Here is a 16,778-nt window from a genome sequence, read left to right as displayed (position 1 = left end):
ATGTGCCAATGGTTATTTACAGTATAGGAGACAGTCGTTAACAATTGAGTGTGTGTGTGTGTGTGTATATGCACACATTTGTGTATGTTTGTGTCTGGTTATCTGCTAGTGTGTGTGTGCGTGTGTTTATCCTCTTTGTGACGACCCTCTAATGGCTGTTAATTAAGAGCCATGTGTCAATCTAAGTAACATAGTAAAAAAAAATCCCATCAAAATCGGTCAGTTTAAGCTAGTGATATGAGATTTTTTGCATTGGCTGCGTCTCAATCCACCACCTCCGTCTATGTCGGCCTTACGGATGTGTGGCGGAAGGTGGCCAAGCTACAGCGGTGTTCGTCAGACCATGAGACATCACGAAAACCGGTCTTCTCACAAAAACGTCTGTAGCGTCTGAATGGTTTGGCAAGCCCCACGGGACTCATCTACAGTTGGTAATACTGATGTGCCAACTTTTGTCTGTAGCGTCCGAACTGTTTGGGCTACAAACTAATATGACTCTCACGAATACAATGGTGTTCTCTGTTTTAATCTACGACCCCCACAAGTATCATTGGACTTGTACGAAGGTAACCCATACAAATGAATTGAAGTATGGAGGTAGGTTTGTGTCAACAAAAATATGTGTCAAAAAATATATTCCCTGAGCTTTCAAATATCTTCTAGATATATGACAGACACTTCAAAACCTTATTCCTAATGATTTATTTTTTGACTGTCTTTTTTTGCCATTTACAAATGTGTAAAGGCCAAATTCAAATATTTTATTTTTATTTTTATTATTCCTAAAATTCTAAATCAAATAGCTAAATTATCAATGACCATCTTAAAACAATTCCATATGTTAGCTTAGTAGAATGGCTTAGACTATTAGAGGTTAAATAACTTCATTGGTGCTCACCTCACCTGTGTCAATGCATTAAAACAAACATGCCCATAACGGAGCAGTACATTCTTGTTGAAGTGTCCACAAGTTTGCGCCTATACTGGCAATAACTGGGAACATGGGCTGAGAATCCTGTGAGTGGAAGGTGTGTATGGTGAGACTTTGGAATAGACAGCAAAGTTTTTCAATGGGATCTCTCCAGAGGGGGAGGCAGGGAAACCGAAATGTCTGACCTTTTCCAACAGTCTGACTGTGAACATTTGTACGACAACCAAATGAAGGAAGACATAGACGCTATTAAAAAAGAACTGACGATGCAATATGAAGATAAATGTGTGGAGGAGATGAATCATAAACCCACATTGAGAACCTTTTATTTGATTAAGGGTGAATTTGTGTGTGACAGATATATTCTGTACAACCTACCTAAAAGCAAGAGATTGCTATGTGCACAGATAAGATCATGGATATTGCCTTTGCGTATTGAAACAGGTCGGTATAATGGTGAAATGGTAGAGGAAAGACTATGTAACTATTGTGACCTCAAAGAGATGAAATTCATGTTATCCTCCATTGCCCTTTCTACCACAATATACGCGTGTCCTTATTTATTCCAGAAAGCCCACCAGATATGTGGCTGAGTGATGAGCAAAAACTGAAATGTTTTTCTGTCCATTGTGTATTTCTGTTTTTCCAGAATTTTTAGAGAAAGCCTGGAATAAAAGAAAAGGGGCGACCTATAATTAAATAAATAAAATCTTTAGCTCCTATATAGCAAAGGGCACATATATACTGTAGATTGTGTTTTTCCTGCAATTCTACACATTTTGCCATGGGGAGTATAGAACATTTTGCAGTTTAAAGCAAGCCTTCTACAATTCTTCACAATTTGCCATGGGACAGAAAAGTTTAGTAATTTTATTACAAATTTCATGCAATTCTCCAAATCTTGCCATGGGGCAGAGATATTTTTTGCAGTTTTACAGCAAATTTCCCTAAATTCTACACATTTTGCCATGGCGTGGCGAGAAATGTCTGCAGTTTTAAAGCTAATTTCCTGCAATTACAAAGATTTTGCCAAGTGAGAATGACTAACAAAATCAATGGGGGCCCCTTGGAGGTCAGGGCCCCTGGGCACCCTGCGTACCTGGTCGGTTTTCAGACATTATTACTACAAGTTTAGATAGCTAGCTAGACTAACTTACCAATTTAAGATTGTTAGCTGACATGACTAATTGAGTGACTGACAGTGACTGACATGACCAACCAAATTTTGTAAGTAAGTAAGTAAGTGGTAAATAAGGGTTCTGTTTGTGTTAACGTGGGTGCGTGCATGCGTGTGTGCGTTATTTTGTGTGTGTGTGCAACACTCCCTGTTCTCTAGTTGCCAGATGTAAGCCCTTGTCCAAATAACAGATTATTCGCCTTCCTCAACGAACAACAACACACAACGTTGCGCTAACCTCCCGGTGACATCACGGCAACATCTGGAAAACATTAGGCTTCACCTGGATCCCTGTTTATGCTGTAATCCGAGCAGAGGACTTACAGATGCAGAACGGAAGGGGCTACGCAGTGAATGCCTGCTCGAAGGGGTTAACACAATGCACCCAGTTCATGATGGGAACCATCCTTTTCACGTCGCGCACAATAATAACCCCAGAGAGAATGTGGGTCTTTTTTTTCTCACTCCACACAGCGACACTGTGCGCACGGTGGCGGTGGGTGATGCTGGGTCTATGCCTCCTAGTCTCCTTTATGTCACGCGCTACTTTTAGAAAACAGAAGGAAAAAATAAAAAGAAGAATACCCCCACGCCTGTCGCTTGCACACAGCTGGCATATTTTGAGCTGCTATTTCCTGTAAAAATTGTGACACGGGAATAATGACGGCTTTGATTGGACCCCTAGTAAACGAGAGGCACTTCCTGTTCTTTTGTATTGGTTTCATTGTGAAGAGATGGGCGAGATGGGGGGATGAGGGGAGGGAAGTGGGGGATAGGGGTACAGGGAAACAGCTGGTAGAGATACCACAGGAACATCTCCTTTCCTTTCTGCTCCTCTCCTTTCATACAGATCTAGGATCAGTTTACCCTCCCCCAATAGGGAGAACAACCCACAACTACCCTAAGAAACTACCCTTAGATCAGGATCACCTCGCCCTTTAACCTAAATGACTGGCGGGAGAAGTGACATTTCAACATGATGATTCTGTCAATGACTGATTGGTCAAATTAATCAACTGGTCAGGGGGGGGATGTTTGAATCATCAATATTTTACAGCTGATTGATGATCTTTTAAGATTTATTTTTGAGATGCTACTCTGTTCTCAGATCAGATTTCAAGCAACGCTCCGCATTGGAAAAAGAAACATGAAACTTTTACATGATCAATCAATTTATTTGCCGGTCAACTCTGGTCTGGTAGGCCACACGTGTGCACGCGCGCACACACACACACACACACACACACACACACACACACACACACACACACACACACACACACACACACACACACACACACACACACACACACACACACACACACACACACACACACACACACACACACACACACTCAGTGTCTGCCACATTGTCTACTCTCTCAGTGTGACCACTAAGTGAATTACCTGATTCAACAAATCATAATTTAAGATTAGTGAGCGGCGCTTCCTTACAAAGTGCTGAATTGCATTCCTCCAACTAATAATCAACACAGAGGTGAAGAAGCCAGGGTTGTGTTCATTAGGCACTACCTGCATTGGTCCAATAAGAAACGCACATTTTTGTTTTCCGTTTGTTATGGTTGGCACTAATGAATAGAACCCAGGTGATAATCCAGGCTGTATCACATCCGGCCGTGATTGGCCCAGCATCGTCCGGGTTTGGCCGGGGTAGGCCGTCATTGTAAATAAGAATTGGTTGTTAACTGACTTGCCTAGTTACAATAAGGTTCAATAAAAAAAAAGGTCTATAGAGGAGCACCAATAGAAACACTGCCACTGTACATTACAGTGTCCCATTGCACCTGAAATGTAGGGCAGAAGTAGAACAGAGAGCAGTTTTGCAACTTCCTTTTCATATTATCTGTACTGTCCTATCACACTGTTAGATCAGATATGGCTCAAGGCATCCTAAAAGGAGAAGAAGATACACATAGAACTCAGAAATGTCTAAAGATTATAGCTGATATCTTATTTTCTGTGTGTTTTTAACTCTCTGTGCTCTCTTGGTCTTTTTATAAAAACACCTGATTTCTTATCTTCGAGAGCAGGAGAGCAAATGTGTCAAAGTGGGGTCTCTAAAAATGTTTCTAGAGGACCTCTCTCTTTATCTCTCTCTCTCATGCTCTGTTTCTTTCTCTCTCTCTCTCTCTCTCTCTCTCTCTCTCTCTCTCTCTCTCTCTCTCTCTCTCTCTCTCTCTCTCACACACAAGCGCACACACACACACAGGCACACACACAGGCGCACACACACAGGCGCGCGCACACACACACACACACACACACACACACACACACACACACACACACACACACACACACACACACACACACACACACACACACACACACACACACACACACACACACACACACACACACTGGTTGTTCTATCTTAGTGAATTTTTCCATTAGCGTTTGCAGAGATCACAGGTTGTGGTGCTTCCTGCCACAGTGTTTGTCACCACAGCAGCTAACCAGTATGTGCTCTCTCTGCTAGCTTGAGTATTATACATTTCTTCTCGATCACGTACAAACAATTTTTGGGATCTGTGTTGAAATGTATCTATAACAGAACAGCAATGATCAAATGCTCAAATACATGTACAGAAGTTCAGATCATTTTCTTGCCTTTGTACCTGACTTGCATATCTTAGACCACCTTTTGCAAAAAATGTAAATACAAGTGTCATCAGTGAATACAAAATTCACTGCTAAGTGTTTTGTTCACAGAATATTAACATTGTTTCATCAGAAGGGAAATGTACGCAAATGTCTTCACTGTGTCCAGCCATCAGTAAACACTACTGCACAAAAGTCAAAATCACCCCATCAGTGTCATACCATGTACAATATAGGGAAATATTTAAGCAATAGGGACTGTCTAATGTTTACGATTTTTTTACAATATTGCGGACATGCAGAGATACAGAGAATGAAGTTGGGTTACTTCTTGGTAGGCCAATACGTTCATATCCACGTCCATTGTATTCACATTTCATTATTTCAATTGTGGACTGTGTTTCTGTGCGCCAATGAAAGTCTACAAAACTATGACAAACCAGTATATTTATTGAATGTATAAATGATTCATGCACACAATGTGCTTATTTAAAAAAAATCAGGAATAATATTTGATTGGATGCGTATGAAATTGTTTGGTGAAATATGCATAAAAGGAGTAATTGCCCATAATTCTGCACCTTTGGGTACTCCAATTTTGATCATCATGATTTTGTGACTGCAAAGAAAATGTATTGATCTTGCAACCCAATCTCCAAATAAAATGTCAGGCTGTGGCGTAACAGATGTAACAGTGTTATGCCATTGCATTAATCACCCCCTTTGCTGCTATAACAGCCTCCCATCTTCTGGGAAGGCTTTCCACTAGATGTTGGAACATTGTTGAGGGGACTTGCTTCCATTGGGCGACTACGCTTGCCTCACAGTCAGCGTCCCAATTCATCCCAAAGGTGTTCGGTGGAGTTGAGGTCAGGGCTCTGTGTAGGCCAGTCACGTTCTTCCACACCGATCTCGACAAACCATTCCTTTATGTACCTCGCTTTGTGCACGGGGGAATTGTCATGCTGAAACAGGAAAGTGCCTTTCCCAAACTGTTGCCACAAAGTTGGAAAGCACAGAATCGTCTAGAATGTCATTGTATTCTGTAGCGTTAAAATTTTCCTTCACTGGAACTAAGAGGCCTAGCCCGAACCATGAAAAACAGCCCCAGACCATTATTCCTCCTCCACCAAACTTACAGTTGGCACTATGCATTGGGGAAGGTAGCGTTCTCCTGGCATACGCCAAACCCAGATTTGTCCTTCAAGACTGCCAGATGGTGAAGCGTGATTCATCACTCCAGAGAACGCATTTCCACTGCTCCAGAGTCCAACTTCACACCACACAAGGTCCCATTCTGTGAGCTTGTGTGGCCTACCAATTCATGGCTGAGCCATTGTTGCTTCTAGATGTTTCCACTTCACAATAACAGCACTTACAGTTTACCGGGGCACCTCTAGCAGGGCATTAAATTTGACGAACTGACTTGTTGGAAAGGTGACATCCTATGACGGTGCCACGTTAGAAGTCACTGAGCTCTTCAGTATGGCCATTCTACTGCTAATGTTTGTCTATAGAGATTGCATGGCTGTGTGCTCGAATTTATGCATCACTTTCCGCAACATGGGTTCAAACTGCACCATTTTGTTTCTCTCTATTTTGGTTGTGGTCCACTTAAAGGATTGCTGTATATTGTGAGTTATTATTTGTATTTTTCCTATTGCCATTATTTCATTTTTCCCCCATGTAAATTTTATATACTGGGATTTTAGAGTGTTCTGAAATTATTTTTAGCAGAGGAGGCATTTAGTTTTCAATATTGGTCAGTTATATCACGAGATCATCCGCAAATATGTTTAGTTTACATTCATGTTTACCAATACTGACACCTGTTACATTTGGGTCCTGTCTAATTCTTTCTGCAAGGGGTTCAATTGCCAGTGCAAACAGGAGGGGGAGAGGGGACATCCCTGTCTTGTGCCCCTTTCTAAAGCCATTTCATCAGATAATGTATTATTTGTTTATATATTTGCTTTAGGACATTTATATGATATTTTTATTACATGTATTATTTCAGCTGGAAAGTTGAAAGCTTCCAAAGTTTTAAATAGAAAAGGCCATTCAAGATGGTCAAGGCCTTTTCGTCATCAACAGTCATTATTGATACGTTTATACCTTGTTTTTTGCGTATTGTATTAAACTGAAACATGTTCTTGTATTTGTTTTTTAAGTGTCTATTTTTAATAAACCCCATTTGATTGATATGTATCAAGTCTGGTAAGACTTTTGCCTTTCCATTGTTTATAAGCTTTGTTATTATTTTATTGTCACAAATAATTAAACTTATGGGTCTAGAATCAGTAGGGGACTCTCCAGATTTGACTGGTTTTAATATAACTGAAATAACTGTTTGATACATGGAACTAGGAAGTACTGAATTGAGTGACGTGTGTTGTCATTTGTGTAAATAGGGGTGATACTTTGTCCCATAATGTTGAATAGGATTCTATGGGAAAGCCATCCATTACTGGTGCTTCTCTCCGTGCGAATGCTTTAACAGTATCTAATATTTATTATTGGGTGATCCCTGTCTGCTGATAATTGCTTCAGAGTTGTTGAGTCTAAGAAGGCTATAGGATCCATCCAACTGTTGTTTAATTGTGTATTACAGTTTAAGTCGGAAGTTTACATACACTTAGGTTGGAGTCATTAAAACGTGTTTTTCAACCACACCACAAATTTCTTGTTAACAAACTATAGTTCTGGCAAGTTGGTTAGGACATCTACTTTGTGCATGACACAAGTAATTTTTCCAACAATTGTTCACAGACAGATTATTTCACTTATTATTCACTGTATCACAATTCCAGTTGGTCAGAAGTTTACATACACTAAGTTGACTGTGCCTTTAAACAGCTTGGAAAATTCCAGAAAATTATGTCATGGCTTTAGAAGCTTCTGATAGTCTAATTAAAATCATTTGAGTCAATTGGAGGTGTACCTGTGGATGTATTTCAAGGCCTACCTTCAACCTCTGTGCCTCTTTGCTTGACATCATGGGAAAATCAAAAGAAATCAGCCAAGACCTCAGAAAAAAATTGTAGACCTCCACAAGTCTGGTTCATCCTTGGGAACAATTTCCAAACACCTGAAGGTACCACGTTCATCTGTACAAACAATAGTACGCAAATATAAACACCACGGAACCACGCAGCCGTCATGCCGCTCAGGAAGGAATCGCATTCTGTCTCCTAGAGATGAACGTACTTTGGTGCGAAAAGTGCAAATCAATCCCAGAACAACAGCAAAGGACCTTGTGAAGATGCTGGAGGAAAAAGGTACAAAAGTATCTATATCCATAGTAAAACGAGTCCTATATCGGCATAACCTGAAAGGCTGCTCAGCAAGGAAGAAGCCACTGCTCCAAAACCGCCATAAAAAAGCCAGACTACGGTTTGCAACTGCACATGGGGACAAAGATCGTACTTTTTGGAGAAATGTCCTCTGGTCTGATGAAACAAAAATAGAACTGTTTGGCCATAATGACCATTGTTATGTTTGGAGGAAAAAGGGGGAGGCTTGCAAGCTGAAGAACACCATCCCAACCTTGAAGCACGTGGTGGCAGCATCATGTTGTGGGGGTGCTTTGCTGCAGGAGGGACTGGTGCACTTCACAAAATAGATGGCATCATGAGGCAGGACAATTATGTGGATATATTGAAGCAACATCTCAAGACATCAGTCAGGAAGTTAAACCTTGGTAGCAAATGGGTCTTCCAAATTAATAATGACCCCAAGCCTACTTCCAAAGTTGTGGCAAAATGGCTTAAGGACAACAAAGTCAAGGTATTGGATTGGCCATCACAAAGCCCTGACCTCAATCCTATAGAAAATGTGTGGGCAGAACTGAAAAAGCGTGTGCGAGCCTACAAACCTGACTCAGTTACACCAGCTCTGTCAGGAGAAATGGGCCAAAATTCACCCAACTTATTGTGGGAAGCTTGTGGAAGGCTACCCGAAAAGTTTGACCCAAGTTAAACAATTTAAAGGCAATGCTACCAAATAATAATTGAGTGTATGTAAACTTCTGACCCACTGGGAATGTGATGAAAGAAATAAAAGCTGAAATAAATCATTCTCTCTACTATTATTCTGACATTTCACATTCTTAAAATAAAGTGGTGATCCTAACTGTATGTCAGTTACTAGGATTAAATATAAGGAATTGTGAAACTGAGTTTAAATGTATTTGGCTAAGGTGTATGTAAACTTCCAACTTCAACTATATTTAAATATTCATAGAAGCTCTTAAAAATTGTAATCAATCAAGTTGTTATTTCTAATTACCGCATTTGTATCTGTATCTTTTAAAATTATAACTGGTTTAGCATGTATTTGTTTTGTGAGAGCTGCGAGATATTTGCCAGGTTTATTTGCCATTAAGAAATATGCTTTTTTTTGTTTAACCTGTATTTGTTGTCTCTCTTCAAAAGTAAAATATCAGATTCCTGCTTAAATTGACATTTTATTTGATTCTTTACCTTGTATATATGTTTTAATGTTTTTTTTCTGAGATTTTTCTTGAATTTGAATTTCTAAATCCGATTTAGCTATTGCCGAGTATGAGATTATCATTCCCTTAATGTAAAGGCATCCCAGATTATATTGAGGGTAGGCTTTTCTCCATCCTCTATGTCTACATTTGTAATGGTAAAGGCTTTTATTTTTCGTTTACGTGTTTAATATATTTTGGTTCCAGAAGATGCGCTCTGTTCATTCTCCAAATTCTGTCACAAGTTGTGTGCCATTGGAACACAGGAGTGATGGTTGCTGATAATGGGCCTCTGTACGCCTATGTAGATATTCCATTACAAATCAGCCGTTTCCAGCTACAATAGTCATTTACAACATTAACAATGTCTACACTGTATTTCTGATCAATTTGATGTTATATGAATAAACAAAAAATTTGCTTTTCTTTCAAAAACAAGGAGATTTCTAAGTGACCCCAGTGTATATCATACATTTTTTAATCCAGAAATTGTTGAGTGGATTTTATGAAATTAAAATGTAGTTAGTTCTTGAGTAGATGTTCTTCCTTTGAGAAAAAAAGGAATAGTCTTTTGTAGTCTGGAATAGTACTCTCCAAGTGTCCTGTAAATTATTTGTAGAGATGACATTTTTCAGCCTCTTTGGAGGCTCCCCAAATGTTCCTTTTTTATTACTACAACTTTCAATCTTATCTTATGTACGATTTAGTTCACCTGCTAAAATAATAGTTCCTGTCTGGATTTGATCTAATATATCTTGAATTCTATCTAAAAAGAAACACCAGATTTGCCCTTGGTGGGATATACAATGACATCAATGCAGTCGTGTTCTTTTGATTATTGTATTTGCAATTTTGAAAGTACAATTTAGTTTTGATGAATGTATTTAAGTTTTGAGACGGCAACTACATTTTGAAAATACATTTACTGTTTTGCAAAAGACCAGAGTTCTGTCTTGTAGACTATGTTTTGAACCACCCCCCACCACCCCCCCCCCCCCAAAAGGCTTGTATGTGATTGAGAAAAAATGTATTGACACACACACACGCACACAGTCAGGCACACACGCACATCCTGACTGACACACACACACACAAAAACGAAAGTAAGTGCTCTGTAGTCAGTCTTTTACATTTTCAATAGTTACTAAAATATAATTGTCATTTGTCAGTTATTTATGAATATTTGGTAATAGTTTGATCCTAACCCCCTGTGCAGAGGAATCTGCTGCTGCTGCGTGTGAATCTGCTGCGTGTTGGTGTGTGTCTATGTGTGTGTGTGCGTACCTAGTATGTGTGAGTCTAGGCATACGTGTGTACGTTGCAATGTACTGTATGCCTATGTGTGTGTGCACTGCAATCTGTGTATGTTTAAGGGAGATTGAGTAAGATGATAAATGGAAGCCGGAGTGTTTGCTTGACCCAGCCTGTCTGGCACTGATGGGTTCGGTTCCACCTCTCCTCTCCCTCTTCCCTTCTCTCCATGCTGCTCTCCTCCCTTGTCCCCTCTCTCTCCCCCCTCCCCTCCTCTAACCTTTCCTCTTTCCTCTTACATGCCCTTCTCCTTTCAATTCAATTCAATTCAATTCAAGGGCTTTATTGGCTGTCACACCCTGATCTGTTTCACCTGTCTTTGTGATTGTCTCCACCCCCCTCCAGGTGTCGCCCTTCTTCCCCATTATCCCCTGGGTACTTATACCTGTGTTCTCTGTTTGTCTGTTGCCAGTTCGTCTTGTTTGTCAAGTCAACCAGCATTTTGTTTCTCAGCTCCTGTTTTTCCCCAGTCTCTCTTTTCTCGCCCTCCTGGTTTTGACCTTTGCCTGTTTTGACTCTGAGCCCGCCTGCCTGACTACTCTGCCTGCCACTGCCGTCTGGTGCTTTTGCCCCTACTCTGGATTACCGACCCCTGCCTGCCTTGACCTGTCGTTTGCCTGCCCCTGTTGTTGTAATAAACATTGTTACTTCAACACAGTCTGCACTTGGGTCTTACCTGAAATGTGATAATTGGCATGGTTAACATATGTTAACATTGCCAAAGCAAGTGAGGTAGATAATAAACAAAAGTGAAATAAACACAAAAAATGAACAGTAAACATTACACTCACAAAAGTTCCAAAAGAATAAAGACATTTCAAATGTAAAATTATGTTTAGTGTTGTAACAATGTGCAGATAGCGAAAGTACAAAAGGGGAAATAAATAAACATAAATATGGGTTGTATTTACAATGGTGTTTGTTCTTCACTGGTTGCCCTTTTCTTGTGGCAACAGGTCACAAATCTTGCTGCTGTGATGGCACACTGTAGTATTTCATCCAGTAGATATGGGAATTTATCAAAATTGGGTTTGTTTTTCGAATTCTTTGTGGATCTGTGTAATCTGTGGGAAATGTGTCTCTAATATTGTCATACATTTGACCTCATTTTGTGGGCAGTGTGCACATAGCCTGTCTTCTTTTGGGTGAGTCACAGTAGTCAGGTATTCTGCCACTGTGTACTCTATGTTTAGGGCCAAGTAGCATTCTAGTTTGCTCAGTGTTTTGTTAATTCTTTCCAGTGTGTCCAGTAATTATCTTTTTGTTTTCTCATGATTTGCTTGTGTCTAATTGTGTTGCTTTCCTGGGGCTCTGTGGGGTCTGTTTGTGTTTGTGAACAGAGCCCCAGGACCAGGTTGCTTAGGGGGCTCTTCTCCAGGTTCATCTCTCTGTAGGTGATGGCTTTGTTATGGAAGGTTTGTAAATCGCTTCCTTTTAGGTGGTTGTAGAATTTAACCACTCTTTTCTGGATTTTGATTATTAGCGGGTATCAGCCTAATTTTGCTCTGTATGCATTATTTGGTGCTTTACGTTGTACACGGAGGATATTTTTGCAGAATTCTGCATGCAGTCTCAATTTGGTGTTTGTCCCATTTAGTGAATTCTTGGTTTCTGAGCGGACCCAAGACCTCACAACCATAAAGCGCAATGGGTTATATAACTGATTCAAGTATTTTTAGCCAGATCCTAATTGGTATGTCGAATTTGATGTTCCTTTTGATGGCATGGAAGGCCCCACCTTAGCCTTGTCTCTCAGCTCGTTCACAGCTTTGTGGAAGTTACCTCTTCCTCCTCCTCTCCCTTTGTCCTCCATGCTCCTCCTCTCTTCTCTCAGGAGGTCTGATGTGAGCTTCAGATGTTTGGAAGGCAGGGAGGCAGACTGGCTGGAGACAGAGAAGGCTCCCTCTAACACCCCCCCCCCCCCCCCCCCCCCCCCCCCCGTGGCACAGCATTACCAGCCCCTTACACCAGATCTTCGTCCAAATGACATACTACTACTCCCTCATAGTGCACTACTTTTGACTAGAGCCATATTGGCCATGGTTAAAAGTAGTGCACATAAAATAAGGAATAGGGTGCCATTTTGGACAAAGGCCAGGTCTGACCAGGGAACCAGCAGCAACAGAGAAGTACATGACAGAATGAAGGAGTCTTTTTTATTTAAACTTTATTTTTACTAGGCAAGTCAGTTAAGAACAGATTATTATTTACAATGATGGCCTAAGAACAGTGGGTTAACAGCCTTGTTCAGGGGCAGAACGACAGATTTTTACCTTATCAGCTCGGGGATTCGATCCAGCAACCTTGCGGTTACTGGCCCAGCACTCTAACCAGTAGGCTACCTGCCTCGAGAGACAACAAAAGTTAGACGGGAGGAGAGAGAGAGAGCAAAGAGAGGAGATGCATTGTAATAATAATAGTGACAGAGAAACATAGTTTCATTTGGATATCGGACCATGATTTTGACACAGTCAACCATGTCATACTCACTTATACCGTCACCATCATATGTTCTCACGGTAGCCGTGGGCAATGTAATTTCATCACTCACTGTCTAGGTTACCACTTACATACAGAAAATAATTTAAAGGTTGCATGCCAGCAGTGGTGATTTTAGCATGTAAATGTTGGTGGGGCAAATATTTTTATTTTATTTTTATGCATGCCTACAAAGTCACTAAACAATACGTGAATTGCACTATAACGGTGACAAACGGTGCCCACAAACTGTTAGGCCCTACATAAAGCTGTCCCAACAACAGAGTCCCAACAGCAGTCCCAATACCTTACCACTGCTACACCTGGTTATCAGCGGAGCCTTGTCTGGCAGCAAAACAGCCTCATTTACTGCCTTTAAAAAATATATAGCTGATATGGCTGACTTGCTTAAACAAATGTGGTTTCTATTGACAATTGAGATGAACAAATTCTGGCATAAGGGGACGACGAGCGGATGAGAGGCAATCCGTAATTTTGATTAAGACATTAATGAGCGAGCTTGGACGGACGTAGTCAATATAACTATTTGTTCAGCACTTTTGAAATGTACAGCGACAGAATTCAGAACATGGGCCGATCTTACAGTATTCTCCTTGCACACCAAGTCAGAACCATATGATAAATAAAGGGGGCATATAAGCAGACAATGAAAGCTCTTACAATATTCTATGATTACATTTCTCTAAAACAGGCTATAGGCTACATGTGCACCACCAAGTCAGAACAGCAGGCAAAATCAAGAGCGACCAAATTATTAGGGTGAGGCACATGGGCTACTAACAGCTTACTACACAACATACACTTAGCTACAGTATACCTATCTTCCCGGCATTTATGCAGCAGCATACAATACATTTTATTTATTTTAATTTTAAATTTTACCCCCCTTTCTCCCCAATTTAGTGGTATCCAATTGTTAGTAATTACTATCTTGTCTCATCGCTACAACTCCCGTACGGGCTCGAGAGAGACGAAGGTCGAAAGCCATGCGTCCTCCGAAACACAACCCAACTAAGCCACACTGCTTCTTAACACAGCGCGCCTCCAACCCGGAAGCCAGCCGCACCAATGTGTCGGAGGAAACACCGTGCACCTGGCTACCTTGGTTAGCGCGCACTGTGCCCGGCCCGCCACAGGAGTCGCTGGTGCGCGATGAGACAAGGATATCTCTACCGGCCAAACCCTCCCTAACCCGGACGACGCTAGGCCAATTGTGCGTCGTCGACGCACAATTGGGCGCGAACCCAGAGTCTCTGGTGGCACAGCTAGCGCTGCGATGCAGTGCCCTAGACCACTGCGCCACCCGGGAGGCCCTATACAATACATTTTTGTACTCACCTTGTTGTGTGGTGCTCACTTGAAAAGAAAGGTGGCTGGGCCGTCCTTCATGGACAAATTTTGTCATCAAACTTTGTCATCAAAGTCTGGCATTCTCTGGACTTATGGTGCTTTCAAGATAACTGGGACCTCGGAAAAAAACAAGGTCGAATCATGATGACGTCAGTGATCTTCAGGTCAGAGCTCTAGAAAGAGGCCAGAGTTCCCGACTTGCAATTCCGAGTTGGATGACCGTTCAAAACGTATTTTCCCAGTCGGAACTCCTTTTTTTCAGAGTTCCCAGTTGAATGTTTATCCTTTTAAGCTTGGAAAAGAGACCCTTAATGAATGATTTTTAAAATATTTTCCTTTACATTGTTTGCAAACTGATATGTGACACGTAGTAATGTCAAAATAACATGCACAAAAGGTACGGCTCAAAACAGCACCACCTGCACTGAATGACGGGTCGCCACTGCATGCCAGGGATAAATAGTAGTAAAGTGTTGAAATAAGTGTGTCTGTGTCTGTGTCTGTGCATGGATAAATATGTGAGTAAGGTAATGACTTCTGTGAGCAAGCGAGAGAGAGAGAGACAGAATAACAAAAATAACTGCCTGGCGACAACAGTCGACTTCACAGTTGGTCAAATAGTGTTGTTGTTTTGACTGCTCCACTCAACAAACACTGACCTGTCTTCTCACCACAGGACCTTTGTACAAACACACAAATGTACAAGCATGGGCATACAAGCACACACACACACACACACACACACACACACACACACACACACACACACACACACACACACACACACACACACACACACACACACACACACACACACACACACACACACACACACACACACACACACACAATGCACATTTCATGACTTTACTATGTGACTTCCTATGAATGTATGGCCTGACGACTGATTCAAATAAAACCCTCTCGTGTGTGGACAAAGTTTAGATTCCCCATCCATAACCAAAAGTCATACCCCCCACACTTCCAACCCAGTGAACACTGAACACACATTAAACCACTCACATTATGCATCCACACACACAGGACAGGAAGCCAGTAGTGAAAACCAACCACCTCTCTCTCTTCACAACAGCCTGTAGGCCAGGTCAAAGTTACCCAGTCTCACTCTCTCCATCTGAGGAGCAATTCGTCACTCCAGCCAGCACACGCCCTCTTCCTCACCCCCGTCCCCCGTCCCCTCTCCCCTAGCCCCCTTCAAAGGGTGCAGGTGATGGATGGGGTGCGTTGGTCCTTGCTGGGAGCCTAGTGGGGGCTTGGAGGGGGGTTATAGCCGTGAAATTGGGCGCCGTGCGGAGGAGCTAATTGAAGTGAGGGTCACTAGCGCGTGTCTCCGGCTATGGCAGCCAGCGAGGTGTCTGATTGGCCCTAACAGAGAGCGAGAGACAGATAAGGAAGAAGATGGTTGTGTCTGTCAGTTTGACCAGAGGTATATGGCCACTCAGGCTATAGGGTCGTTGAAGGAACAAACAAACGATAACAAAAACAACAACTAGGAACAATTTGAAGGGCTTAGCAAACGAAGTAAGACAAACAAAAGTGGGGATGTTGGTTGATAAGGGAGGGAGAGGTGGAAGGGTAATGGCTTTTAGACCAAGGTGTGTGTGTGTGTGTGTGTGTGTGTGTGTGTGTGTGTGTGTGTGTGTGTGTGTGTGTGTGTGTGTGTGTGTGCCATAGCTTTGTATGGCAGGAAAGAGAGGACACGTCACTGGTTTCAATGGAGACTACCCAACATGACAAACTACTATGGTATAAAAATACTGTAGCATTACTATATTTATATACTATAGTGTTTTTGTGGACATGACTGTAGTATACTGTAGTATTTACAGTTTACTATAGTTTAAATACTGTAGTATTAGTATAGTTAAACTATAGTATACTGTATACTACTTAACTACTGTAGTGTTTTTAGACATTACTGTAGTATTTACTATAGTGTTTTAGTTATATAAATCTTTGAAGTGGGGGATTTCTCCTTGAGGAAACCTACTGGACAAATACTAGAAGAGCAAATTTTCCATAAGCTGTAGGTAGGTAGAACTGGAGTCTGAACAGATAGTTCAGAGCTTTTCCACTTTTCTAACACATTATATGGTCTATATCAGGGATGGGCAACTTTGACTGGGGTAGGCGCCACAAAAAAACAGAACTCATCATTAGGGGCTGCAGTGGACCCCCCCCCCCCCCCCCCCACATACACACACAAGCAAAACATTTTAGAGGCCCCTCTCGTGACAGCGAATATAAAACATTTTACATGTTAAAGTTCAGTTCCTGCAATTCTATGGGGCGGAGAGAAAAATGTGCAATTTAACAGATACTTTTCTGAAATTGTACACATTTTGCCATAGGGTGGAGGCAAATGTTTGCCGTTT

General features: G+C 41.4%; 1 non-coding gene across 1 annotated transcript; it reads right to left on the bottom strand.

Moving 5' to 3' along the window:
- Positions 1–16,366: 16,366 nt before the first annotated feature.
- On the bottom strand, positions 16,367–16,421 carry LOC120023852. The gene has a single exon (XR_005472775.1). It is a non-coding gene; the product is annotated as a U7 small nuclear RNA (small nuclear RNA).
- Between the last annotated feature and the right edge of the window lie 357 nt (positions 16,422–16,778).

The sequence above is a fragment of the Salvelinus namaycush genome, chromosome 28 (genome assembly GCF_016432855.1).
Source record: "Salvelinus namaycush isolate Seneca chromosome 28, SaNama_1.0, whole genome shotgun sequence".
Classification (NCBI taxonomy): domain Eukaryota; kingdom Metazoa; phylum Chordata; class Actinopteri; order Salmoniformes; family Salmonidae; genus Salvelinus; species Salvelinus namaycush.
This window is presented reverse-complemented; position numbering and strand designations above follow the sequence as displayed.